The sequence below is a fragment of the Bos mutus genome, chromosome 24, assembly GCF_027580195.1.
Source record: "Bos mutus isolate GX-2022 chromosome 24, NWIPB_WYAK_1.1, whole genome shotgun sequence".
Lineage (NCBI taxonomy): Eukaryota > Metazoa > Chordata > Mammalia > Artiodactyla > Bovidae > Bos > Bos mutus.
In genome coordinates this window covers 48,876,116-48,902,832 of record NC_091640.1, presented here as the reverse complement: position 1 = coordinate 48,902,832, position 26,717 = coordinate 48,876,116, and the positions used below count along the sequence as shown (strand labels likewise).

The 26,717-nt window shown below is 41.1% G+C and overlaps 1 protein-coding gene and 1 non-coding gene across 4 annotated transcripts in view; both read left to right on the top strand.

Annotated features, from left to right (window-relative positions):
• Nucleotides 1–26,717, top strand: part of DYM (dymeclin) — a 395,381-nt gene that overhangs the window by 280,232 nt on the left and 88,432 nt on the right. The window lies entirely within an intron of this gene.
• TRNAG-CCC (transfer RNA glycine (anticodon CCC)) lies at nt 23,652–23,724 on the top strand. The gene has a single exon. It is a non-coding gene; the product is annotated as a tRNA-Gly (tRNA).

The following is a 26,717-nucleotide window of genomic DNA, read 5'->3' as shown; positions in this document are numbered from 1 at the left end:
GACCTTGACTTTAACCCTGCTGATCTTTGGTTCCCTCATTTGTTAAAGAAAAACAATAATATCTTGCCCATGGGATTGTTGTACAAATGAAATGCGATAATGCATAGAAAGTACTTAGCACAATGTCTGACATATAACTTTATAAATATGTGATATAAAATCCTCTTGCCTGGGAAATCCCATGGACAGAGGAGCCTGGCAAGCTATAGGTGTTTATGAGGTTGCAAAAGAGTCGGACACAACTCAGTGACTAAACAACAACATATAAATATGTACTGTGTAAACATCAGTGCCAAGTATTACTACCACTACAGCTTCTACCACCTACAGTAGGAAAATATGTCCTTCATCCTCCCATCACTAAAAACTAAAGCTTATTATGAAATAAGCTTACTCTGCAAGTTAAACAGACTTGAGTTAACTCTTAAGTTTTAGCACTTACTTGATACGCTACTTTGGTTAGTAAATATTTAGTGACCTCAGAGGAGTTATTGTAGCTCCCTAAGCTTCCAGATGTTCAAGCTGGTTTTAGAAAAGGCAGAGGAACCAGAGATCAAATTGCCAACATCCGCTGGATCATCGAAAAAAGCAAGAGAGTTCCAGAAAAACATCTATTTCTGCTTTATTGACTATGCCAAAGCCTTTGACTGTGTGGATCACAGTAAACTGTGGAAAATTCTGAAAGAGAGGGAATACCAGACCACCTGACCTGCCTCTTGAGAAACCTGTATGCAGGTCAGGAAGCAACAGTTAGAACTGGACATGGAACAACAGACTGGTTCCAAATAGGAAAAGGAGTATGTCAAGGCTGTATATTATCACCCTGCTTATTTAACTTATATGCAAAGTACATCATGAGAAACGCTGGGCTGGAAGAAGCACAAGCTGGAATCAAGATTGCCGGGAGAAATATCAATAACCTCAGATATGCAGATGACACCACCCTTATGGCAGAAAGTGAAGAGGAACTAGAAAGCCTCTTGATGAAAGTGAAAGAAGAGAGTGAAAAAGTTGGCTTAAAGCTCAACATTCAGAAAAGTAAGATCATGGCATTTGGGCCCATCCCTTCATGGGAAATAGATGGGGAAACAGTCGAAACAGTGTCAGACTTTATTTTTTTGGACTCCAAAATCACTGCAGATGGTGATTGCAGCCATGAAATTAAAAGACGCTTACTCCTTGGAAGGAAAGTTATGACCAACCTAGATAGCATATTCAAAAGCAGAGACATTACTTTCCCAACAAGGGTCAGTCTAGTCAAGGCTGTGGTTTTTCCAGTGGTCATGTATGGATGTGAGAGTTGGACCATGAAGAAAGCTGAGTGCCGAAGAATTGATGCTTTTGAACTGTGGTGTTGGGGAAGACTCTTAAGAGTCCCTTGGACTGCAAGGAGATCCAACCAGTCCATCCTAAAGATCAGTCCTGGGTGTTCATTGGAAGGACTGATGCTGAAGCTGAAACTCCAATACTTTGGCCGCCTGATGCGAAGAGTTGACTCATTGGAAAAGACTCTGATGCTGAGAGGGATTGGGGGCAGGAGGAGAAGGGAACGATAGAGGATGAAATGGCTGGATAGCATCACCGACTCGATGGACATGAGTTCGAGTGAACTCCAGGAGTTGGTGATGGACAGGGAGGCCTGGCGTGCTGCGAGTTATGGGATCGCAAAGAATCGGACACGACTGAGCAACTGAACTGGACTGAGAGCCTTATCTTCCTTGTAGCTCAGACAGTAAAGAATCCACTTGCAATGCAGGAGACCTGGGTTTGATCCCTGTGTTGGGAAGATCCCCTGGAGACGGGAATGGCAGTCTCCAGTATTCTTGCCTGGAGAATCCCATGGATAGAGAAGCTTGGCAGGCTGCAGTTTGTGGGGTCTCAAAAGGGTCGGACATGACTGAGCGACTAACACTAACTGACTCAGAGCCTTATCACCTTTCTATTTAGAGTGCTGTGGTCACAGTTTAAAGATAACTGGAAGAGTGATGCCCATTGTTAACCTTCTTTTTTTCTAGTTAAAAAACCCTACACCAAAAAGGACTTATTAGGTACCATATGTAAATAGAAAAGCCGTCTTTCCCACTCGCGATTCAAGTACAACAAAGATGAGGTCTGCACCTAACAGAAATGCTCCAGAACGGATTCCAGAAATACAGTGTGCGTGACTACTCAGATCTCTTTCTAACTCTGTATTCTGTGAATTTTTTTTGGTCTCTATTTATGCTATCCTCACTGCAGTATTTCTTCTCATCGAATAACTCAGCATGACATTTCTCTCGTTATAGCATCATCATTACTACTTACAGAGCATTCACAAGAGATAAAGCATTACAGAAAGCTTCATGGAACTTGCATGATGCTAGGAGGCCTGGCCATTGTCTTTAAGGAACCTATCAAGTCACTAACATCACAGGGGGCAGCCACAGAAATTTTTTTAAATGAATTGATTGTGTTTATATCCTCAATATGTAAGTAATACATATCTACTTATTTTCCCAGAAGAACGAGAGAAAGCTTTCAAGTTCTTGTTACATAAGTCATTGATAAATCATATGTCTGAGCTTCCGTTTTGCCATCCAAGAACAAAGACTCTAGAATCAGACATACCTGGGTCTGAATCCTGCTTCCCTCTCTTAGTAGCTGTTTAATAGTAAGGAAATGACTTAATCTTTTGAATTTCAGCTTCCACTTCTGAAAATAATCACAACAGTCTTACTATTAGTTACTTGTTAGCTTTTAAATAGGATTAAATACAGTAAATACAAAAGTAAAACAAAGTATAAATTCAAGGAGAGAATCATATCCATTCAAAACATATGATTTTATTAATGTCATATTTTGCCCCAGGTTAGGAAGATCCCCTGGAGAAGGAATACTCCAGTATTCTGGCCTAGAGACTTGCATGAACTGTATAGTCCATGGGGTCACAAAGAGTTGGACACGACTGAGCGACTTTAACTTTCACTTGAGCATATAGTGATGATTGAACAGACATGGACCCTGCCCCCTGCCCCCACCTCAGGGAGTTAGTGGAGGGAAGAGCAATTAGCAAGCAGATAAATACAAAATTATAAATAGGGTAGGCAAAATAACTGTAGCATAATGCAGGAGAATCATGAGAATCTTAATTTGGATTGAGGGATGTGGGTGAGCTCGACTGCTTGCTCTGTGAGAAAGTGGTATTTAGCTGAGACCTGATAGATGAGTAATAGTCAGTGGAGAAAGAGTGGGAGTAGTATGTTTACCAGCATATGCAAAGGCACTGAAGTAGGACAGGGCTGTTGATTCAGGAAGCTCTAAGCAGACCAGAATGTCTTGCAGTGTGGATGTGCTGAGTAGGGAAAGTATTAAGTGGGATTAGAAGTATAGGTCAGTATAGTCAGCCTGACAGGCTCCTCCTCGTAAGGAGTTTAGATGTTATCCATAATTTGGAATAAGTCATTCCAGGGTTTTTTTGTTTGTTTGTTTGGTTCGTTGTTGTTGTTTGGCAGGACTGGGTCTTTGTTGCAGCCCACAGGCTCTCTCTAGTTGCGGTACATGGGTGTAATTGCTCCACAGTGTGTGGGATCTTAGTTCCCTGACTAGGGACCGGACCCACATCCCCTGCATTGGAAGGCAGATTCTTAACCATGGACCATCAGGGAAGTCCTCGTTAAAGCGTTCTGAACAATAGAGCATCTGGCCTAACGTGCCTTTGAAAAGAATATTGTGGCGAAGTGACTTAAAGAAGTGAAAGTTAAGACTCAGAGTCCAGTTGAATCAACCCAGCGAGAGATGATAGTGGCTTGGAACTCAGAGAATTCTAGGCTGGAGATGGAAATGCAAAATGAGATACTCAAAGTCACAAGGGAGATGAGAGTACGTTGAGAGAGAAAGTGGCATGAGAAGGAAAGAAGGACCCCTGGGGGGCTGCCAGCCTTCAGATGTTGGATAGATGAGGAAGTGTGTGCTGTCAGGTAGGCATGTCTTAAAAGGAAGAAAGAGTGAACCCACTATAGGTTGAAGATTGAGGATGAGATGAGGATTAAAACATAGCCACTGGATTTGGCAAAACAGAGATGATATCTGGGCATGTAGAAATGGGAATTATTTTGAATAGTATAAACTGACAGGTAGCTAGATTAATCATGAGAAGATTCTTTTAGGAATTAGATTTTTTTTTAAATGAAGTCTAATAAAGAAAGAGTATGACATTGCTTATTCTCAGTCTCCTGGTTAGGACTTCCCTGGTGTCCCAGTGGTTAAGAATCTGCCTGCCAGTGCAGGGGACACAGGTTCAATCCCTGGTCTGGGAAGATTACACATGCCCTGGAGCAGCTAGGCCTGTGCGTTGCAACAAGAGAAACCATACCAACGAGAAACCCTTGCACCCCATCTGGAGAGTAGGTCCCACTTGCTACAAGTAGGAGAAGCCCATGTGTGGCAGTGAAGACCCAGCCCTTCCTACATACCCTTCCTAGCATTCCCGACTTTTATGAAGTTTTTTTGTGGACGAATGGTAATAGTTACGCATGCATGCTCAGTCGCTTAGTTGTGTCCGACTCGTTGTGACCCCATGGACTATAGCCCACCAGGTTCCTCTGTCCATTGAATTTTCCAGGCAAGAAGGCTGGAGTGGGTTGACATTTCCTCCTCCAGGGGATCTTCCCCACCTAGGGATAGAACTGGCACCTCCTGTGTCTCTTGCATTGGCAGGCAGATTCTTTACCACTGCTGCTGCTGCTAAGTCGCTTCAGTCATGTCCAATTCTGTGTGACTCCATAGACAGCAGCACACCAGGCTCCCCCATCCTTGGGATTCTCCAGGCAAGAACACTGGAGTGGGTTGCCATTTCCTTCTCCAGTGCATGAAAGTGAAGTGTGAAAGTGAAGTTGCTCAGTTGTGTCTGACTCTTAGTGACCCCATGGACTGCAGCCTACCAGGCTCCTCTGTCCATTGAATTGTTCAGGCAAGAGTACTGGAGTGGGGTGCCATTGCCCTCTCCACTTTACCATTGCACCACCCAGGAAAGCCGATTAAATAGTATAATGCACTAAACAACATCTGCTGTCTTGCCTAGCAGATGGAAAGTGCTCATTACATGGTAGTTACATGGCAGATACCTGTGCAAGTTGGTGGGAGAGGTGGAAAGGCAGGAGGATCTGCATGTCCGAAAGGCCCCGGGGTGAAGTGGACCGTGGGATGGTCAGGACACAGGGACATCCAGTTTGGCTAGAACATCAAATATAGGAAAGGAATGAACGAAGTGGAACTACATCAAGCAGGCCTCACAGATAACGCAGGTGAGTTCAAACTTTCCTTAGTACAAAGAGGACCTTTAGAGCTCCTTCCAGCTGAGAAGTACCCAGAAAGAGAAGGAAAACAAAAACACTTCTAGCTAAAAAAAAACAAAAATAGCCCTGGAGAACTTCAAGTAGCTGTAGGAGATGAAATGGTGAAACAAATAAAAATAAAAAACCCAGAGAGGTCCAGGGAGCACATTTTGAAAACCTACTGAGGTAAAGATTCAGGCATGTTACTTGCCATTCATAGCACCAAGGGCATAAAAATGGAAAAGCAGAGCAGAGACTAAAAGTTAAGGGTGAACTTTGGAACTGCTATCTAAAATTTTGAAAAATAGCAAAGGGAAGACATTCTTCTAACAGGATACACAAAGTTTTACTAATTAGTACATTAGAAATGATACCATAGAAATAGAGTTGTTCCTTTTAACATAGGGTGCTTCCCTGGTGGTCCAGTGGTTAAGACTTTGTCTTGCAACTCAGGGGACACCAGTTCGACCCCTGGTCTGAGAAGATCCCATATGCCACCGAGTAACAGCCCATGAGCCGCAGCTACTGAACACATGTGCAGCAACTACTGAAGCCCGGGTTCCCTAGAGCCCAGGCTCCACTTCAGGAGAAGCCACGGCAATGAGAAGCCCACACTCGCAACTAGAAAGCAGCTTCCACTCTCAGCAACTAGAGGAAGCCCGCACACAACAGTGAAGACCCAGCACAGCCAAAAATATGTACTTTTAAAAAGTAAATAAATAAGAACACTGGGAAAAAAAATCCAAAAACATATCCAAGTATACATGGTAATTCAGTTAAATTATCCAGAATTTCACATCAGAGGGGATAAATAATTGAATCATTGTTATACTGGGTTAGCTGAGTGATAATTAAATAGAAAAAAATGATAATAGTTAAACTTGTTTAAAACACAAGTTAGGAAATTTCCTGGCGGTCCATTGGTTAGGACTTGGCACTTTCACTGCTGTTTCCAGGTTCGATCCCCTGGTCAGGGAACTAAGATCCTACAAGCCACATGGTACAGCCACAAAAGGAAAAAAAAAAAAGGTTGTAAGTCAGGTTATACATCAGGACTGTAATTAATAACTCATGGTAATAAACTTATAATAGCTAAATATGCTGGTTACTTTTCTATAAACCTGTGCATCTGTCAAATTTTAAATTAAGTTGTGCTTACCAAACAAAGTGAAAAGTACTAAAGTCAAAATGTACAGTATGCCCACAACTCAGGTTATAGGAAGCTCCAAATGGTTTCCTCATAACACTAATATTATTTCCATGAGATTGCAGGATCTGTATAAGTATCACTTACCTTATATAATATTGGATAATATTACATAATATAATAATGGAGAAGGAAATGGCAATCCATTCCAGTGTTCTTGCCTGGAGAATCCCAGGGACGGGGGAGCCTCGTGGGCTGCCGTCCATGGGGTCGCACAGAGTCGGACACGACTGAAGCGACTTAGCAGCAGCAGCACCTTATATAATAAGCCTTGCATTCACCATCCCATCCATGGTTCAAAGGAAATACTCTTTGAAAGCACGTATAAATGTATTTTTGCTTTACAAATGTTTGTCATCTTCCTCTCAAAAAAGTACAGAGGAAGAGGTTTTGAAAACCAAGTACAAATGAGGGAAATGAGTGCCATGTAACAGAGAATGACAGTTAGGGAGAGGGAGAGTGTGTGTCTGAAAAGGCTTTAGATGATTATTCTTCTCTTCTCAATCTTTCATCCTAGTGTCCTTACTATTATATTACTTCTGTCCATTGAGTTCAAAGCGCTTACAGTCATCAAGTCATTTACTTCTTGGATTTATTGAATGGGTGCCCATTGTTCAAAAGCCCGTGGGCGTAAGTACAAAGTTATAAAAGCACACAAATTAAATGTAATAGCACAGGAGCAAGAGAGAATGCCAGCAGGATCGCTACTGTGCCTATTGAGAATGCCAGACTCTTGTAAAGAAAGAAAAGAAGAGAAAAAGAAAAGGAATAAAACAGCCACCTAGGATTCATCATATTCTGAGAGTTACAAAATAAATTTGTCAGTCAAAAGTAGTGACCATAGGGTACAGTTAACAGGTCTAATTGAATTTAAAGAGTGCTCTGGAAAATGGTCCAACTCTTCAGACTCTGATTCTACTCCAGTAACAAGGCAAGAGAAATGATCGTTCTCTCACCCTCATTTTACAGAGATGATATTCAGGTACAAAGGGATTTGGTGAACTACCGTTGTCTCAAAGTCATAGAATTTGGAGCATGATCTTACACTTAGTTCAGTTCAGTCACTCAGTTGTGTCCGACTCTGCGACCCCATAGACTGCAATGTGCCAGGCCTCCCTGTCTATTGCCAACTGCCAGAGCCTACCCAAACCCATGTCCATTGAGTTGGTGATGCCATCCCCATCTCATCCTCTGTCATCCCCTTCTCCTCCCGCCCTCAATTTTACCCAGCATCAGGGTCTTTTCAAATGAGTCAGCTCCTGGCATCAGGTGGCCAAAATATTGGAGTTTCAGCTTCAACATCAGTCCTTCCAATGAACACCCAGGACTGATCTGTTTTAGGGTGGACTGGTTGGACCTCATTGCAGTCCAAGGGACTCTGAAGAGTCTTCTCCAATACCACAATTCAAAATCATCAATTCTTCGCTGCTCAGCTTTCTTTATAGTCTAACTCTCACATCCATACATGACTACTGGAAAAACCATAGCCTTGACTAGACGGACCTTTGTTGACAAAGTAATGTGTCTGCTTTTTAATATGCTGTCTAGGTTGGTCATAACTTTCCTTCCAAGAAGTAAGCGTCTTTTTATTTCATGGCTGCAATCACCATCTGCAGTGATTTTGGAGCCCCAAAAAATAAAGTCAGCCACTGTTTCCCCATCTACTTGCCATGAAGTGATGGGACTGGATGCCATGATCTTAGTTTTCTGAATGTTGAGCTTTAAGCCAACTTTTTCACTCTCCTCTTTCACTTTCATCAAGAGGCTCTTTAGTTCCTCTTCACTTTCTGCCATAAGGGTGGTGTCATCTGCATATCTGAGATTGTTGATATTGTTCCCGGCAATCTTGATTCCAGCTTGTGCTTCCTCCAGCCCAGCATTTCTCATGATGTACTCTGCATATAAGTTAAATAAGCAGGGTGACAATAGACAGCCTTGGCGTACTCCTTATCCTATTTGGAACCAGTCTGTTGTTCCATGTCCAGTTCTAACTGTTGCTTCCTGACTTGCATACAGATTTCTCAAGAGGCAGGTCTGGTATTCCCTCTCTTTCAGAATTTTCCACAGTTTACTGTGATCCACACAGTCAAAGGCTTTGGTGTAGTCAGTAAAGCAGAAATAGATGTTTTTCTGAAACTCTCTTGCTTTTTCAATGGTCCAGTGAATGTTGGCAATTTGATCTCTGGTTCCTCTGCCTTTTCTAAAACCAGCTTGAACATCTGGAAGTTCACGGTTCATGTATTGCTGAAGCCTGGCTTGGAGAATTTTGAGCATTACTTTACTAGCGTGTGAGATGAGTGCTATTGTGCAGTAGTTTGAGCATTATTTGGCATTGCCTTTCTTTGGGATTGGTATGAAAACTGACCTTTTCCAGTCCTGTGGCCACTGCTGAGTTTTCCAGATTTGCTGACATATTGAGTACAGCGCTTTCACAGCATCATCTTTTAGGATTTGAAACAGCTCAACTGGAATTCCATCACCTCCACTAGCTTTGTTCATAGTGTGCTTCCTAAGGCCCACTTGAGTTCACATTCCAGGATGTCTGGCTTTAGGTGAGTGTGAGTGATCACACCGTTGTGATTATCTGGGTCATGAAGATCTTTTTTGTACAGTTCTTCTGTATATTCTTGCCACCTCTTAATATCTTCTGCTGCTGTTAGGTCCATACAATTTCTGTTCTTTATTGAGCCCATCTTTGCATGAAATGTTCCCTTGGTAGCTCTAATTTTCTTGAAGAGCTCTCTAGTCTTTCCCATTCTATTGTTTTCCTCTGTTTCTTTTCATTGATCACTGAGGAAGGCTTTCTTATCTCTTCTTGCTAGTCTTTGGAACTCTGCATTCAAATGAGTATATCTTTCCTTTTCTTCTTTGCCTTTCTCTTCTCTTCTTTTCACAGCAATTTGTAAGGCCTCGTCAGACAGCCATTTTGCTTTTTTGCATTTCTTTTTCTTGGGGATGGTCTTGATCCCTGTCTCCTGTACAGTGTCATAAACTTCCGTCCATAGTTCATCAGGCACTCTGTCTATCAAATCTAGTCCCTTAAATCTATTTCTCACTTCCACTGTATTGTCATAAGGGATTTGATTTAGGTCATACCTGAATGGTCTAGTGGTTTTCCCCACTTTCTTCAATTTAAGTCTGAATTTGGCTATAAGGAGTACGTATCTGTGCCACAGTCAGCTCCCGGTCTTGTTTTTGCTGACTGTATAGAGCTTTTCCATCTTTGGCTGCAAAGAATATAATCAATCTGATTTCGGTGTTGACTATCTGGTGATGTCCATGTGTAGAGTCTTCTCTTGTGTTGTTGGAAGAGGGTGTTTGCTATGACCAGTGCATTCTCTTGGCAGAACTCTATTAGCCTTTGCCCTGCTTCATTCTGTATTCCAAGGCCAAATTTGCCTGTTACTCCAGGTGTTTCTTGACTTCCTACTTTTGCATTCCAGTCCCCTATAATGAAAAGGACATCTCTTTTGGGTGTTAGTTCTAGAACGTCTTGTAGGTCTTCATAGGAATCAGCGAACTAAAATGGACTGGAATGGGTGAATTTAACTCAGATGACCATTATATCTACTACTATGGGCAGGAATCCCTTAGAAGAAATGGAGTAGCCATCATAGTCAACAAAAGAGTCCGAAATGTAGTACTTACACTGAGATTCCCAGTTAAATCTTGTTTCATTTCTTTCAGCATTTTAGCTTGTGTTCTTAGGGGCTAGCTCAGCTGATAAAGAATCTGCCTGCAATGCAGGAGACCCCAGTTTGATTCCTGGGTTGGGAAGATCAGCTGGAGAAGGGATAGGCTACCCAGTCCAGTATTCTTGGGCTTCCCTTGTGGCTCAGCTGGTAAAGAATCTGCCTGCAATGCGGGAGATCTGGGTTCATCCAGATCCTGGGTTGGGCAGATCCTCTAGCTATACATGTTTCTTTTTCGTTGTCTCCTTCATATGATGATTTTAAAATGGATATCTTCAGGGATTCACCTGACAGTCGGGTGGTTAAAGGGCTTCCTTGGTGGCTCAGCTGGTAAAGAATCTGCCTGCAGTGTGGGAGACCTGAGTTCAATCCCTGGGTTGGGAAGATCCCCTGGAGAAGGGAACGGCTACCCACTCCAGAATTCAGGCCTGGAGAATTCCATGGACTCTGCAGTCCATGGGGTTGCAAAGAGCCCATCACGACTGAGTGACTTTCAGTTCCAGTGGTTAAGACTCTGTGCTTCCAATGCAGAGGCTGCAGGTTTGATCCCTGGTCAGGGAACTAAGGTTCCACATGCTGTGTGTGGTGTGGCAAATAAAAAAAGTTTTTTTTTCTTTTCAGTTAAGTAAATCAGAAAAACTTAAGCTAATTCTAAAATGAATTTAGAAGAGGAAATGCCTCATTTTTCAAGAAGTCAATAGATAATTAAACATTCTAAAATGAAGAAATAACAGTATACACGTATTGTTTCAGAATAAGAAGACAGATGTTGGAGGAAATAGCTACAATGGCTCAAACTACTCACCTCTGGGGAGTGGGCGTTAGCAGAAGGAAAAGAAGGATGGATCCAGGGACTGACCGCACTTATTTTGTTTCAAATCTGGTAGTCATCCCAACTTTCACACTATTTGTTACTTTGATAAAAATTAAGACAGAAGTTTAGGGGAAAATAAATAAGGAACAGGAAACTATACAAATGTAACAATAAATATTTGGGCTTATTTTCAAAACTGAATTTAATATATTATCTCTAAGGCTTAGCCTATAAAATAGCAAGCCTGTCAGCACCCTCACTTTATACAGCAGAGTCTGATTTTTGGTAATTCAAGAGAGATGGGCTAAAACTGCTAATAAATTATGCATTCCACAGTTAGGCATTTTCTGCTACTTCTGGTATTTTTCTTTATTTAATTGCAAATCTAATGACATTGACTGAAACACTTGAAAGCATTATAATGTGAAGTCTTAAATAGGATACTTCCTGTGCTTCTTTATTCAAGTCTCAGTCTAAATTGCATCTTTTGATCCTCCCGTTTCTCCCTTTTCTGTGCCTTGAAGGATTTCCCACAATTCACAGTTCTTTCCCACTGGACTGTAGGCTCCGTCTAGGGAAGGACTACATTCATTGGTCACTGCTTGAATCCTGAGCCTCATCCAGTGCCTTTTCACAGTGCCGGTCTTTCAGTGTTTGTTAAGTAAATGATAGATTTCATCTGGGAATGTTGTGTTAACTAATAAATAGCCATTGGAAGAATTGATTAAATTGCACCAATTAGCCAGGTCACCTTAAAGAGTTAATAAGATTTCCCCAGCTGCCTGGGGTACCTTGAACCAGATCTTCCAGGGCCAGTAAATTACAGGGGAGCATGGAATACTGGGCAGGTGTTCAATATCCTTCCTGTTACCAGAGCTCTTTGGAAGTATAAGGAATTTTCACATAGCAACTGTTTTTGAGGTCTTCTGTAAAAGGCAGTTTGTAACTGTTTTTTTGTGTGTGCAGTTAATGAGATTTTAATTTCTCCCTCTGTCTTTATATGTCTTTCAGTTTTTGAATTCTTTTTACCCAACACGACCAATTCTTCACCCCATTTACTCAGATTTTGAATGGCATAGAGTTGAAGCCATTAAGAAGGTTCTAATCATTCTTTTATTTGGTTTGTTGGCACACCAAAGAGTTAGAGTTAGCAGTCACTGTTGAATAATAACCAGTAAATTAGTTCAAATAATGTCACAACATGTTTTCTTAAACATAAATCAAACACACATACAAGGAGAAAAACTGCTTCCTAAACATTTTGGTTGGAGAGGCATTTTTATTAAGAAAGCAACTAAATTGCTAAAATTGATTTTATACTGCTATTTTCTTATTCTTTGGATATTTGAGAATTGTTGTTCACCTAGCTCTCAGTATGATCTTTTGGTAAAATCCAAGTGATTTTCAGGAAGGTTCAAATTGATCGTTGGCTTTATTGATGCAGTGAGGCGGAGGTGTCTCTGTAATCGCAGCTGTGCACGTTTAGGTCCTTGCCAAAGCTAAGTGAATGGCGCCCAACACAGAAGACTTTCTCTTGCACTTATGGTTGTGACTGCTGCATACGTACTGCAACATGTTCAGTCTGTTCCACTCAAGCCTGTGCGCATCTAATAACCTCTCTGACTTTGGACCTTAAGGAAACCATGGTTTTCCTTTAAAGAAAAACTAAAACTGCCTGTCTTTATTTACAAACCTATAAGACAGTGGACCAAAGAGAATTACCTTTAAATTGCAACTTAATGGTCTGCACATTGTAGAAAAAGCTGCATCTTCATTGTATTCATTGTACTATCAGTGTGCTTTTTTTTTAATGAGAAATGCTAATTTTAGCTTTATTGTCAATGATACTAGCATTGATACTTAAAAGTTTTCTTGTTACAATGTACTCATTACCCTAAAATGTCTTTTACTTGCACTTCCTATCTTCCTCCTAACAAAATTTTTTTCCTATTCCCAAATTGATACAAGTAGACTTAAATATATGCAAAAAGGAAAGGAAAGGGAAAATATACTCCTTGTTGTCAAATAAATTTTAACTGGAGAGACTCCTTTAATAGCTTTCTCCCACATTTTTATGTTAATATCACCTTTCCTTTTCCGCTAAAAGAGGTATTTGTTTCATGCTACCTTAGCCCTCCCCCATTTTTATTTTATATTTTACATATTGATAGTTGTTTCTACAAACTTTTGTCCAGGAAAAATTTTCAGAAAATAAAATTAAGCATCTCTCTTTTCCCAAGAAATCAGCACCAAATAGCAAAATGGTAGGCAACCCCAACTCATGACTTAACTGCTAAACTATGTTCCTAAGGTGGAGCATTTAAAGTCCCCCAAATTAATTTATGTTATAGAAACATTAAAATAGATGTCAGTGAATGAAAAATTTGTAGTTTATAACTCTATATTCACAAACAACAGCATGTTAAAAGTTGTTTTGGGTGCCTTTGAGGCTTTTGAAAATACAAATCCAATGAAATTTCAACTGAAGACATCTTGTTTTAGTAACTCTTCCTGTAGTAAGCATTCTTCATTACTCTAAGGACCTTCAAACTGCTTTTAAAATTAGTTTCTGCCACAAGAAATAAATTGCAAATTTAATACAGGATTGCCTCCCAAAGTTTTTGAATGGTAATTGCTGGGCAATAGGCAGTTGCCATGGCAACTTCTTCAGTGATCCCTCACTCTAATTGTAGCAGCAGACTGAGTCACCCTCATTGCCATTGACCTTGACTGAATCGTGAGCATTGGCAGTTGTTTGGACGAAGCATAGGCGTTGGTCCCAGGCATTAAGCAACCATAAATACAACCTTTGGTTATTATGTAGAATATAGTTATAATGTAGTGGATTTCAAATCAAGCTGTCTTCAATCAGGAGTCACTTATATTTCAGCGGTAGACTTGGAATATTTTTGAACACAGTATTTCCTAAAAGGATTAACCATTTAGTATAGCAAGGGCGTAAGATCTCAGATTCACCGTTAGCTCAGAGCATTTCATTGAAATGCACACAAATGTTTGAAAACGCATTTAAAATTTCAATATCATGGAAGCACTTCTCTGTGTAAGCCAGAGAACAGTGCACTTGTTTAATTGACTTAGTGCCTAATAGTTAACATACATCCCAATTACATCTAAATCTGATACGAAACTTTGGTTTACTATTACTATTGCTAGTAAAAGTAACGATTTCTCGAGCTCCTTTTGCAGACAGGCATTGGTATTTTACATACACATTATCTTGTTTCCACTCTAATAGCTTTGCTGATAAAGAAATCAAGGTTTAGATCTTGCCTGTGATCACATGAGCAGTGGTAGAACAGGGATTCCAAGGCCAGTCAGGTTGACCACAGAGCCTTGCCTGTTAACTACTGTGCCATACTACTCCTCTTCCATATTCTGGCCAATTTCCCATAAAATTGGGGAATCATAAGAGTAATTGCTGCTGATTTGAATCCATAAGAATCTTTTTTGGTGTCTAGATTGAGGTGTAGCATACCTCAGTTATATTTGCAGTATTTCCAAATGAAAATAGTAAGTTAGCTTTTTGTTCCCTTTTGTAGGTGTTAAATTCCTTACATATCTTGAAAATAGTGTCTTTGAGATGTTTCTATTTTATAAAACTAGACAGGATTCTGAACTCCAAGGTGTAAAGGACAAGGACTCCATTTTATTTTATAGCCTCAGAATCTGTTCCCAGTGCTTAATACTATGCTATTATGTCATGACATTGGCCTTCAGTTACCGTTTGTGAAGTCATTGTCTTCTGTGGTTATGTTCATTACTCTATTTCAATCAGTTGGGAGTCTGTTCTGTCAAATTTTGTTCAATTGTGGGATAGATTTGTTTATTCCCATCTAAAAATAATTGATAGAGATAGCATTAATTTTATGTTAGAGGGAACTTCTGTTTTAAAAATGCCTCAAGCATAAAATATAGTTTGGTTCTTAACATTAACAATTCAAAAAATTCATCCTATATTACTGCTATTTATTTTGATTTGCTAATTATAATTATCTGAAAAATAAAGTGGAGTGCTATTTAATGCTACTTGAGACAGTCTCTGTAAAGACCTTTTGCAAAAGCTTATTTGCCAATGCTTTGCTAGAAATCTCACAGACAGCTAGATTTTCATGGCGTGAAGTTTGAAGACCATTAGTTGAGTTGGGGAGGAGGGCTTGTAAGATCACTGAGCTAATTGTTTTTTCAAATCTAAACAAGTAGAAAAATTTTACAATGACATCCCATAAACCAACACCTAAATTCTGCAGTGGATATTTTACTAAACTTGTTTTGTTACCTACCTATTTATCTCTAATGAAGAAGGAAACAGCAACCTACTCCAGTATTCTTGCCTGGGAAATCCCATGGACAGAGGAGCCTGATGGGCTACAGCCCATGGCGTCGCAAGAGTTGGATGCGACTGAGCAACTGAACCACCACCATCATTCATCTCTGAGCTTCTATCAGTCCGTTACTGTCTTTTATACATTTCATAGTGAGTTGCCCAGGACCCATTATTTTAATAACAAACATGGTATTCCATTGTCCAGATGTACTATAATTTATTTAACCAGTCATCTACTGTTGTACATTTGCTTTTATGGCAGGCATAATGACCCTGAAGAAATTGTGTAAAGTGTCCATGCCCTAATCCCCAGAACCCATGGATTTGTTAAGTTACTTAAAAGGAACACCACCAAAGATGTAAGTTTATGAAGATAGGGAGATTAGTTTGGCTTATTCAGGTGGACCCAGTCGAAACATGTGAGCCCTAAAAAGCAGAGAACTTTATCCATCTGGAGCAGAAGACAGACTTTTAAAGGGGAAGTCCAAGAGATGCAAAGCTGAGAGGAATTTGACACAGCATTGCTGGTGTGAGATGGAAGGGGCAATGTGATTTGGGCAGTAGGAAGTTCCTAACAGAAATTCCTGGCTGATAGCCAGCAAGAAAATAGGAAACCCAGCTCTGCAGTCTTGAGGAACTAAATTTTGCCCACACCCTGAATGAGCTTGGAAGGGGATTCTCCTTCAGGGCCTCCAGATAAGTGCCTCATGCAGCTGACGCCTTGATTTTGGGCTCCTGAGACCAGAGCAGAGGAACCAACCAAACCTACATGAATCTCTGTAGAACAGCAAGATAAATCAACATTGTTTTAAACTGTTAAATTTGTGATAGATTTATATGGCAGTAATAGAAAATGAATTCAGGGATAGTGAGGATTTTTTACTTTAATATAAACATTCACAAGGCTGAATCCTTTAGTACAGCCTTACTTATTTCCTTAGGATAAATTTCTAACATTAGAATTGCCGGGACCATGTTGTTTAGTCCCTAAGTCTGATTCTTTGTGACCCCATGGACTACAGCACCCCATGGGCTTCCATGGTGGCTCAAGTCGGTAAAGAATATATCTGCAATGCAGGAGACCCAGGTTCAGTCCCTCGGTCAGGAAGATCCCTAGAGAAGGAAATGGCAACCTGCTCCAATATTCTTGCATAGGAAATCCTATGAACAAAGGAGCCAGGCAGGCTACAGTCCATGGGGTCGCAGAGTCAGACACACCTTAGTGACTAAATCACCACAGGTCTCCCTGTCTTTCGCCATCTCCCAGAGTTTGCTCAAACTCATGTCCATTGAGTCAGTGGATCCCATCCAACCATCTCATCCTGTCACCTGCTTCTCCTCCTGCCTTCAGTCTTTCCCAGCATCAGGGTCTTTTTCAGTGAGTCAGCTCTTCCAGTCAGGTGGCCAAAATACTGGAGATTCAGCTTCAGCATCAGTCCTTCCAATAAATATTCAGGGTTGATTTCTTTTAGGATTGACTGGTTTGATCTCCTTGTAGTCCAAGGGACTCTCAAGAGTCTTCTCCAACACCACAGTTCAAAAGCATCAATTCTTCGGCTCTCAGCCTTCTTTATGGTCCAACTCTCACATCCATACATGACTACTGGAAAAACCATAGCTTTGACTATACGGACCTTTGTTGGCAAGGTGATGTCTCTGCTTTTTAATATGATGTCTGGGTTTGTCATGGCTTTTCTTCCAAGGAGCAAGCGTCTTTTAATTTTGTGGCTACAGTCATCATCCACAGTGATTTTGGAGCCCAAGAAAATAAAGTCTGTCACTGTTCCAGTATTTCCCCATCTGTCTGCCATGAAGTGATGGGACTGGATGCCATGATCTTATTTTGTGAATGTTGAATTTTAAGGCAACTTTTTCACTTTCCTCGTTCACCTTCATCAAGAGGCTCTTTAGTTCCTCTTCACTTTCTGCCTTTAGGGTGATGTCATCTGCGTATCTGAGGTTACTGATATTTTTCCTGGCACTCTTGATTCCATCTTGTGATTCATCCAGTCTGACTTTTTGCATGATATACTGTGCATATAAGTTAAATAAGCAGGGTGACAATATACAGCCTTGACGTACTCCTTTCCCAATTTTCAACCAGTCTGTTGTTCCATGTCCGGTCTAACTGTTGCTTCTTGACCTGCATACACAGGTTTCACAGGAGGCAGGTAAGATAGTCTGGTATTCCTATCTCTTGAAGAATTTTCCACAGTTTGTTGTGATCGACACAAAGGCTTAATCATAGTGAAGCAAAAGTAGAAGTTTTTCTGGAATTCTCTAGCTTTTTCTTTGATCCAACGGATACTGGCAATTTAATCTCTGGTTCCTCTGCCTTTTCTAACTCAGCTTGTACATCTGGAAGTTCTCGGTTCACATAATGTTGAAGCCTGTCCTATGTATGTGCTCAGTCACTGCTGTTGCTGCTGCTGCTAAGTCGCTTCAGTCGTGTCCGACTCTGTGCGACCCCATAGACGGCAGCCCACCAGGCTCCCCTGTCCCTGGGATTCTCCTAGTCATGTCCAGTTCTTTGCAGCCCCATGGGCTATGGCCCACCAAGCTCCTCTGTCCATGGAATTCTCCAGGCAAGAATACTGAAGTGAATTTCCTCCTCCAGGACATCTTCCTGGCCCAGGGATTGAACCCATGTCTCCTGCAGCTCCTGCATTTAACGGCCAGATTCTTTTAACACTGAGCCACCTGGAAAGCCCATGTTGAAGCAAGCCTAGCTTGAATGATTTTGAACATTATCTTGCTAGCATGTGAAATAAGTACAATTGTGGGGTAGTTTTAACATTCTTGGTGTGGCCCTTCTTTGGGCTTGGAATAAAAACATAACTTTTCCAGTCCTGTGACCACTGCTGAGTTTTCCAAATTTGCTGGCATATTGAGTGCAGCACTATCACAGCATCATCTTTGAGGATTTGAAATAGCTCAGCTGAAATTCCATCACCTCCACTAACTTTGTTCGGAGTGATGCCTCCTAAGACCCACTTGACTTCATACACCAGGATGTCTGATTCTAGGTGAGTGACCACACCTTTGTGGTTATCTGGGTCATTAAGAACTTTTTTTGTACAGTTCTGTGTATTCTTGCCACTTCTTCTTAATATCTTCTGCTTCCGTTAGGACCATACCATTTCTGTCCTTTCTTGTGCCCATTTTTGCATGAAATGTTCCCTTGGTATCTGATTTTCTTGAAGAAATCTCTAGTCTTTCCCATGCTATTGTTTCTCTTTATTTCTTTGCATTGTTCACTTAAGAAGGCTTTCTTATCTCTCCTTGCTATTCTTTGGAACTCTGCATTTAGATGGATATGTCTTTCCCTTTCTCTTTTGCCTTTCACTTCTCAGCTATTTGTGAAGCCACCTCAGAAGACAGCCATTTTGCCGTTTGCATTTCTTTTTCTTGGGTATAGTTTTGATTACTGCCTCCCATACAGTGTTACAAACCTCCATCCATAGTTCTTCAGGTGCTCTATCAGAGCTAATCCCTTGAATCTATTATTTGTCAGTTCCACTGTATAATTGTAAGAAATTTGATTTAGGTCATACCTAAATTCTCTATTTTCTTCAGTATGAGTCTGAATTTTGCAATAAGTGGCTCATGATCTGACCCACAGTCAGCTCCCGGTTTTGTTTTTGCTGACTGTATAGAGCTTCTCCATCTTGGACTGCAAAGAACATAATCAGTCTGATTTTGGTATTGACCATCTGGTGATGTCCATGTGTAGAGACATCTCTTGTGTTCTTGAAAGAGGGTGTTTGCTGTAACCAGTGGGTTCTCCTGGCAAAACTCTGTTAGCTTTTGCCCTGCTTCAGTTTGTACTCCAAGGCCAGACTTGCCTGTTACTTTTGCATTCCAATCCCCTATGATGTAAAAGACATCTTGTTTTATAGAACCATTCAACTTAAGCTTTTTTGACAGTAATTGGGGCATAGACTTGGGTTATTATGATGTTGAATGGTTTGCCTTGGAAACATACGGAGATCATTCTGTCATTTTTGAGGTTGCACCCAAGTACTACATTTCAGATTCTTTTGTTGACCATGAGGGCTGCTCCTTTTCTTCTCAGGGATTCTTGCCCATAGTACAGATACAGTGGTCATCTGAACTATATTCAACTATTCCTGTCCATTTTAGTTCACTGATTGCTAAAATGTTGATGTTCACTCTTGCCATCTCCTGGTTAACCACTTCCAATTTACCTTGATTCATGGACCTAACATTCCAGGTTCCTATGCAATATTGTTGTTTACAACATTAGACTTTACTTTTACCACCAGACACATCTACAACTGGGTGTCGTTTCCACTTGGCTCAGAGTCTTTATTCCTTCTGGAGCTATTTCTTGGCTCTTTACCAGTAACATATTGTACACCTGCCAAACCGGGGGCTCATCTTTCAGTGTCATATCTTTTTGCCTTTTCATACTGTTCATGGGGTTCTCAAGGCAAAAATGCTGACGTGGTTTGCCATTGCCTTCTCCAGTGGACCACGTTTTGTCAGAATTCTCCACCATGACTGGTCGATCTTGGGTGGCCCTGTACAACATGGCTCATAGTTTCATTGAGTTTCACAGAGCTGTGATCCATGTGATCATTTTGGTTAGTTTTCTGTGATTGTGATTTTCATTCTGTCTTCCCTTTGATAGATGAGGATAAGAGACTTGTGTAGGCTTCCTGATGGAAGGGATTGGCTGTAGGAAAAACTTGCTCTGGTGGGTAGGACAATGCTCAGTAAATCTTTAGTCCAGTTTTCTGCTAATGGGTGGGACTGCACTCCCTGCCTGTACTTTGGCTTGAGTCTGCAGTCTCTATTAGGGCTGCCGTACTCTATGGTGGGCTAATGGCACCCTCCTCCAAGAGGACTTATGCCAACATGCTATGCTTCCCAGGACTGCTGCTGCCGTCGTCCCTGACCCTTTGGCAGGCTGCTGTCGACCCACACCTCTGCCAGAGACTACCAAACACAGGCAAATCTGGCTCAATCTCTTGTGGGGTTGCTGCGCCTTTCACCTGGGTCCTGGTGCGCACAGGGTTTTGTTTGTGCCCTCCAGGAGTCTCTGTTTCCCCAGTCCTGTGAAAATTCTGTAATCAGATCCTGCTGACCTTCATAGTCAGATTCCCTGGAGATTTCCAGTCCCTTTGTTGGATCTCCAAATTGGGAAGTCTCTTCTGTGGCCTAGGACCTTCGCAACAGCGTGAGAACTCTTTGGTATATTCGTTCTTCAGTTTGTGGATCACCCACCAGGTGGCTATATGATAAGGCTAATGGCGAACTCCTCCAAGAGGACTCAGGCCACACATTGCGCCTCCCAGGACTGCTGCTGCCTGTGCCCTTGTCCCTGTAGCAGGCTACTGCTGACCCACACCTCCGCAGAAGACCTTTAAACACTCGCAGGCAGGCCTGGCTCAGTCTCTTATGGGGGGTCACTGGTCCTTTCCCTGGGTCTTAGTGCACACAGTTCTGCTTGTGCCCTCCAAAAGTCTCTGGCAGGCATGAGGTTTGATTTTAACATGATTGCACCCCTCTTACTGGCTCATTGAAGCTTCTCTTTTGTCCTTGGACAAGGGGTATCTTCTTTTGGTGGGTTCCAACATCCTCCTGTCGATGGTTGTTCAGCAGCGAGGTGCGATTTTGGTGTTCCCGCAGGAGACGACGAGCACACGTCATTCTACTCTGTCTTGGGGCTTAGTCCCCAGCATCTACCAGATCATATGTTCTGTTTTACTTATGGGTCATATCACTTATTTTGTGTATCTTATAATTTTGTATTCAATGCCAAACATTGTGTCTGGCATTGAATAGAAACAGAATCTGAAGCAAAAATTATGACTGTAAAAGGGCACACCTCTGCTGCTAGGCTGCCAATATGGAGTTGGATCCTTCCGGTTAGGACCCGAGTTGAGTTTGGGTTTTGTATCTTCATTGTACCACCAACTTCAACTTCCCGCAGCAGTTGTTACCTGTGTTTAAAGAATGGGTCTGCGTTTTGTGGGTTTTTTCCAGTATTCCTTGACCATACTCTGCTTTCAGCAGTCCATGTAGTGGAGTTAGAGAAGAGAAGGAGTATTTTCTATTGTCCTGGTCCAGCCTTAATCTTGGGGAGTCCTTAGTTGCACCTGGGTCTTAGAGGTAGGGCTTTCTCAGCATCTCTGCCTCTCCTCCCCTTGGCAATCAAATTGCCTAATATCTGTGGTGGGCCTTGAGTGGGAGTTGAGTGCCCCTTCCCCAGTGATAGTAGACATCCGCTTGGTATTGGTAGAGGCATGAGATCCTGGTCCCAACCTCCAGTGTTAGGTTTTTGTTTCTGTCCCTTCGGCCAGAATGGATCTTTGCCTACGTCCTCGGGATAAGAGGGTTATTGTTTCTCATTCAGGAGCAGTTGGGTTTTGTTCCTACTTCTCCCCTAGAAACAGTGAAAATTTGCGTGTGCTCTAGGGTAAAAGGGTTTGCTCCTCCAATAGCTTAAGGCTTTTGCTTAGCATGTGAAGAAAGTCTGGGAAGGTGCAAAGTCTTGGTGCCTGCCTGCAGCTGCAGCTGGTCACCTTCTGTAAGCCTGAGCCAAATGGAGGGGCTCCTGAGCGGCTGGTGGAGGCCGGTGGAAGAGAACTTTTGGGTGAGTGCAGACTTCACTGGATCTGAGGCTGTCTCTCGCTTTGCAGACTGACACGCTAGACCACACTGAGCGGTTAAGAATTCATTAAAATTGTAGCTGATTTCTTCTTACCCGCTTCTGTGGAGACCACCTGTTCTGCCTGCGCTTGGCCAAAAGCGAGGGAGTGCTTGTCTTCCTTCCTTCCTTAGAGGGGCTTGTCCCTCTTGGGAATTCATTTCTCTTGATTGCCTTGCAGAATCATTTTCTCATGGCCTTAAGAAGATTATTTGACTATTAAATTATCTGGCTATTCCTCCTTGTTACGGTAGGAGATGGCATTCTTTGCCGCTTTCCACATCCTAAGCAGAAGTCAATCTGGGTCTCTTAGTGCTTCCGTGTGTTGCCCAAAGTGCCCATTTGTTTTATATTTGAGACCCAGAAAGGGACTTGTCCAGTTGATAGCAAAACTGAGACAAGAACCCATGTTAGAGCTTCTCTCTATTAACTTGTAGCTACCTCTTTTTTTCCTTTTTCCCTTTTTTTAAACATCAGAGCTACAGCTCTCTTATGTGTGATGCTTTACTGCCTTTCTTAGCACTACCCATCCTTCTCCCCAAGAAAGAATGAAAAAAGAACACCAAGCATCTGAGGTCTCTGATGTTTGTGTGAAATCCCTAACCTAGAGTTTAGCGATTATTTCCCTTCTATGCATTAACAATATCAAAGATAATTAACAAATACTGTAAAAAAGTGAGTTATAGAAGAATCAGTAGATTCCCTGGTTTAGACACTGACTGTTTTCGAACTTAGCCCTATGCATTTTTATTCTCAAAGTTTGTTTTGTTTTGTCTTTTCCCTTTCTAAGTGAACAGTGACACTTAGGTGCCACAGTAATCTAAAGTAAATTCTAAATTTTACTGAAGTTTGAGGTCACTTAAAGATTTTTCTACTATGAGTTAACATTTTTGGTTAGTCTAATAAAATTTGCTTTCTGAATTCAGTATTTTCTGCATTCTTTATGGAAATTAAGACTTAAGACTAGGAAGGGATTTTTAAAATCTCACAAGCACTTATTTTCGCAAATAAAAAACTGCAACTCAGGTTAAGTGGCTCCTTAAACTCACATAGCTAGTTACTGGCAGAATTGGGATGGAGCTGGGACTCTCATATCTCAAAGTGGGGTGATAGGAAGCACTCAGTAAACTGTCAAAGTCATTTTAAAAAAAGCAGTACATCTTCCTAGAGAATTATTTTACTTAGATGTTACTTTTATAGGATCTGGAAGGCCATTGGTTTGATAATAAACAATGTATTTTGGAGAAGAGCAGACGTGAATACTAATCCTTAATATAAAATATTTCTGTTTCAAAAAAAATTACTGATTTGGCTGTGTCAGGTCTTAGTTGCGGCACCCCGAATCTTCACTGTATCGTGAGGGATCTTTTGTCGTGGCGCTCAGGTTCTCCAGTTGTGGCGTACGGGCTCCAGAGCACACCGACTCAATAGATGTAGCCCTCTGCCTTGGTTGCTCTGCGGTATGTGGGATTTTAGTGACCCAACCAGGGATAGAACCCGTGTCCCCTGCGTTGCAAAGTGGATTCTTAACTACTGGAGCACCAGGGAGGTCCCAAAACACTGCATTTTTAAGAACAAAATGGAAAACTCCAAGCTCAGGGGGCTTCTTTGGTGGTCCAGTGGTTAAGACTCTGCACTCCCAGTGCAGGGGGCCCGGGTTCGATCCCTGGTCAGGGAACTAAGATCCTGCATGCTACATGGCATGGCCTAAATGAATTAATTAATATTTCCTTGTTTTAAAAAAAGCTCCCCAAAAAAAAAAAAAAAACTCCATGTGTGTTTCCTCTCTTCTGCCAGCGGGAGGGCCGGGGGAGGGGTGAGAAGCACAGTTCCACACCCCAGTGCTGCCCAGTGTGAGTAGCCGGCTAAGGTAGACACTTGTTGGGGGGCTGCAGCCTAGCTGGATTTCAGTCAGCACATTCCTTTTTTGGAGTTCTTTGGCTGTTTTCCAGGTGTGCAAAAACATGTAAAGTTAACCCATGTCCCCGGGCAGTCACCATTATCTTGCTTTCCCACCAGTAAGCATGCTGTAAATAACAGGCTTCCCAGGATTCTAGTTTAGGCTCATGGGCCACATTCAGACCCGGCCCAAGGGATGAAGAAAACGACCACTTCATTTTACCCAAGACAGTGGTGCCAGACCTCAGCCTTCAGCCTTCTTCAGCCTCAGCCTTCTCCCCCACTGCCCCCCACGTTATTAATGGTTCAAATCATTTCCTCTGATCGCAGGATTATTCTTCAGCTGTAATTCTGTATGTAGTAGAAAGCTAGTTCTTGCTGTCAGAATCTCTATATTCTGGGACAATTCCAGTTCTGGCTGGAAATAGCATGGTCACAAAGCTTTTCAGCAGTGTGCCAGTGAATTTTAACAACAGAGAGATAGCAAGATTCCGTCACTGAATGACTAGCTTTGAAGGCCATTTGCACGTTAACTTTAAAAAAAAAGAGTCTTTCCTGTAGCTTCCGCCCCACTCTCCCCCACTTTGGCCAAGTCCCATTAATTTTGTTGAAGGTTTTTATTTTCTGCTGAAAATGCAGGAAATTTAGACAACTCTTTTGGAATCCCCCCAAAACTAATACAAACAAGATACATATGCTTCTCTTAAGGAAACTAAAAATAAATGATTTGGAACTATTTAACTGTATAAATTCCCTCTTAAAAGAAAAAGGAAGTTTATATAATGAAGCAGCCCTGACTGCTGCTGACAGGGTAAGGTGCTCCCACAGCTGCCAGCTTGTCCATTTGACATGAACTCACTACTTAGCACAGATCGTGCTCACCGTTCATTACCAGCATGTACAAAACCATCAGAACATCTGAAAAGGGCCGTTTTCTCAAGGCCCTTGTATTTACATTTGAGATTTTCTGCAATAAAATAAGCCTGGCCTTTTTTTTTTTTTTTTTGAGAAGAAAGTCTGTTTGACGTGGGATCCATTCCTGGCAGGGAAGTTGTATGTACTAAAAAGAAAATACCATGAATGAAAAAGACACAATATTCTCCACGTATTTTGCTGCTCTACCAATGAACCATCTGATTTTATCTCTGACAAAGCTAATTTTGGTTAGTTTTTGAAAATGTGTCTTTTAAAAAAAAGAAAACATGTCTTTTTAAAAAACTTTATTTTATTCCATAAATGTTAACTATATAAATGTAATTTATACACTTCCCTAAAGGACTAGTTTTGTAAATTAATAAAAATGGGATTTAGCACATATCTAAAGCTAAGAGATGTGATTCTTTGCACTTACAACATTTGCATTAATTTATCCACTTTGGAAAGGCAGTTATCTTTATGTTCTTTCTGTAATAGTATTTAAAATTTAAATGATTTATAGAGTTACATGTTAAAATAGGTATTATCAGAAAATTTATAATCAACCACTCCCTAATTTAAGCTTATTTTTAATTTCTGAATTACATTCAATTTCTCATTTTTGTTTTGTAATTGTTTTGCAACATTAAAATATACAGTATGCTTTCTAGTGTGAGTGACAATATGGCAAAATATGATATTGTATAAAATGTCTTTGCTCTAGTTCCTTTAATTATATTTTCAGTCAATTTTAGTAATGTCAGAAAAACTTTGTTCTTGACATTTAATTTATAAATCTGCAGCTGAAAACAATCTTTGAAAGATAGCGTTAGAATTAGAACTTGTCACAGAAACAGTTAAAAAAGGAAGTAAAATACCTAGTAATTCCTTTAAGTATAAGAGAATTAGTATAACTTCTAAGGAGCCTCAGTCAGACTGATGAATGTAAATTGAAACCTAATGTGGAATATACTTATTGAGGTAGTTTCCAGTTTATTCTATACCTGACTTGGGGATAAAATAAATGATCAGTAGTTTGGTTTGGGTTTAAATGAGCAGGTACCTGTTTGGGGGTTGAGTATATTATCCTGTTTGTTGTAGCAAATTATTTAATAAAACATCGAGAATAAATTATCAATATGTTTGAAAGCAGAAAGTATAAGCTATCAATAGGTAATTCGTTTTTTATATTTAAGTTTACTATATTAGGACTTAAGGGTCCTAATGTTATATGTAACATAAATGGGTACAGAATACTTAGGAACATGAAATTCTGCAGAAAGCTAATGTTTTGACTTGTATTACTATGATAGTCATACTGTCTCACTGGGTTGCTCTTAGATGAGAGAAATTTGAGAGAAAATTCTGAACTCAGAGTTCCTTTCTCCTCTTCTAATTCAAGTAGCAATGTAAGATGAAAATACAATCGAGAGAACTATAATCACAATTATGTTGTCAGTTCCCAATATGAAGGCTAATCCCTTTTCTTTGCTCCAAACACATAAAAGTAATAGATGAACCATAACTAGAAAAAAAAAAACCTTGAAACCATATAGCCTCACCCTAAAATGAGAGAGGGAACTTCTTGATCAACGAGAAATAGAAAAAGCACTCGAAGCAGATAGCAGGGTCTGAAGCTGTGAGGCTGCCAAGCTTCTTGTCTGGAAGGAGGCAGGAGTGGCTGGGAGCTCAGCTGCTGCAAGGCAGGCACAGCACTCAGGGGCCCTTGGGAGGCAGCACGGTAGTGCCGGGTTCCCTGCTAGAAACTAAGAGGTAGAATAGACCCCTTACTGAAAAGAGCCTGAGTAGAGGCACTAATGATGACCCTTAAGTTCTGTGTCTAGGAAGGTGGGAAGA